Raw genomic sequence first — 2565 nt, 5'->3', positions numbered from 1 at the left:
GCTGGTGCTGAAGTATTTTAGAGGGTGTAGAAGAAGCAGAAGCAGGAGAGGGAGAGCATTGCCTGTCAGCTGCAGTACCTGTTGGGGGCCACCTTGAATTTCTTGTAGGCTGTGACATAATCCTGCCAGTGGGGGAGAGACTGGAAGCGGGTCCTGTTTCTGGCCACAAATTGCACCATCGATGGAGAGTGTTAGCAAGCAGAAGGCTGGGCTAGAATTAGATCGCCCAGACTCTGCACTCACCCTATGGGCAGAGCCCTCCAGCGGTCACAGCTCTCCTGGTGCCTGGCACGTGGCTTTTGCGATGACACAATCTTGGGCCTCCTGTCCTGATTGGTCAGGGCAGGAAGTCAATGCCGATTCATTGGCATCGCAAAGTGGGAGGGCAACATAAAACTGGCCAATTAGGGCTTCTGGCTGTGGTCATGTGCTTGTGAGGAGGTGACGGACCAGGTAGGCCCCTCACAGTGAACAACCACACAGATGGTACCCCTTGTGCACTGGCCTGCACCCCTTGTGGACATGCTCTGTGTTGCTTACAGAGCTTTTCCAACTTATTTCCTGCCTCTTCAAATTATTTGAGTGAAATGCATTAGTAGGGTGGTACTCAGGATGGAACCTCAGGACCACCTTGGTCACATGTCATCAGTTTGTGACCATTTGTTTCCACACATCACTTGACTTTTGTGATTAGTCAGTTGACCGATGGACATTTTTATGGAAAAGTTGATGGGGCACATGACCTACAATGGAAAAGCGATGTTGCCAAGGGTAGGAAGGATTTAACCTCTGTGGAATTGAATGCTCTGGCTCTGAGAACTTGCAAGTAATTAACATGGCGGAAGAGGGCATCCTGATGGAGATCTTCACTTCTCCTTTAAATATATGTCTGCTGTTACTCTGCCCGTATCTGCTGTACAAGATACTGAGGGGGGATAAACCCAGCCAATCAGAAGACCGAGAAGAGCAATTACCTAAAATGAAGAAGAGAGACTTCACGCTGGCTAAGCTTAAAGAATTTGACGGTCTACAAAATCCCAGGATTTTGATGGCCATTAATGGCAAAGTGGTTGATGTTGCAAGGGGGAAGACGTTTTATGGACCAGAGGGGCCTTATGGTGTGTTTGCCAGACATGATGCTTCTCGTGGTCTTGCCACTTTCTGCCTTGATAAAGAAGCCTTAAGCGATACATATGATGACCTCTCTGATTTAACAGGTTCCCAGCGGGAGACATTAAGTGACTGGGAACAAAAATGTACCTTTTAAGTATCACCATGTGGGAGAACTTCTGTAAGATGGAGAGGAACCAACAGAATACACAGATGAAGAAGATGCTGACCAGAAGAAGAAAAACTAAAGAAATACATTATGCTTTGAATATGAGTTCCTACATTCCAGATGATGCATTGTTCTAGCCTGGCAGTATATACTACAGCATTGCGTGAAATGAAGCCCATGTGGTTGTCTTCCACAAAATTATTGTTGCTTCTTGTACACAAACTTTCTACGCAATGTCTATGAAGAAGCTTTGTATTTCAAGGCTTTCCTTGAGCTGAAATTACACTTCAGGGTCATGTTTCCTAAACTTTTCCTTAGGTACCACTAAAAAGAACATGTTTTAGCTATTGATTTTTTTTTCTTTTTCATTTTCTTTTCTTGTCTGTACTCCTATGGGCTTCTGTAATGCCTGACATTAGTTTATGGTTCTGCAATTGAAAGCATTCCATTAAAAACACTAATTAATCTAACAATGTGTATTCTAAAGTGGGTAAAGCAATGGTTTGCAAAAAAAAAAAAGTTTATGGGACATTTATGAGTCATCAAATTAAGCTGTTATTCATAATATTTTATTCTACATTCATGTTATTTCCAAAAACTGACAAATTCAAAAGTCACTTACTGCTAACAGTGGCAGCCACTGCATACAGAAATATGACTTCCCGTTTATACTGTTTATTTACTGCTTTCCCCAACAGTTTATCCCCTATTACAATGTGAACTGATCATACAGGGGTAGGAAGTGATTGAATTCCATTTTTCATCTGCAGCAGAACAACAGGAGGTAAAACTCTGCAATTAAGTCTGCTAAATTCTTTGCAATGTATTTAAATGACGTAAAGCACATCTCCAGTCAAAAAATAATATCCCATTAAAAGATAAAAATAAAAAAAGGAACGTTTTATACAATACTCTTCTGGGTTGAATGACAGTCAACATCATTCAATACACTTTCTCTAAGCCAGGGGTGCCCAACCTTTTGAAGAGCGAGGGCCACTTAAGCGGATTGGTAACTGGTCGCGGGCCACAATGAGCGGAACGGGAGGATGACAGGTCCGTGTCCACAGACACAGCCCACTCTACTCTATGGGCCCTCTGATCCAATCCGATTTGCCCAGATGGAAGGGGCAGATCCCTTTCTATTTTTTTTAGGTAGGCGAGTGTAAACAGACACAAGTCCGTTTTACATCTGCTGCTCCATAGAGGTGAATAGTAAGTCTGATTGGGTCGGACCAATCATGTGAAGGGGACCTAAGGCTGCTTTCACACTGATGCGCTGCAATTTG

The 2565-nt window shown here is 43.3% G+C and overlaps 1 pseudogene; it reads left to right on the top strand.

Annotated features, from left to right (window-relative positions):
* Positions 1-774: 774 nt before the first annotated feature.
* Positions 775-1358, top strand: LOC143984106 (membrane-associated progesterone receptor component 1 pseudogene; annotated as a pseudogene).
* Positions 1359-2565: the final 1207 nt, after the last annotated feature.

Source organism: Lithobates pipiens, unplaced genomic scaffold (genome assembly GCF_037356315.1).
Source record: "Lithobates pipiens isolate NorthernLeopardFrog02 unplaced genomic scaffold, aLitPip1_a1.2 Scaffold_16, whole genome shotgun sequence".
In the NCBI taxonomy this organism is placed as follows: Eukaryota; Metazoa; Chordata; class Amphibia; order Anura; family Ranidae; genus Lithobates; species Lithobates pipiens.
Note: the sequence above shows the minus strand (reverse complement) of the source record. Positions and strands in the feature narration are given on the sequence as shown.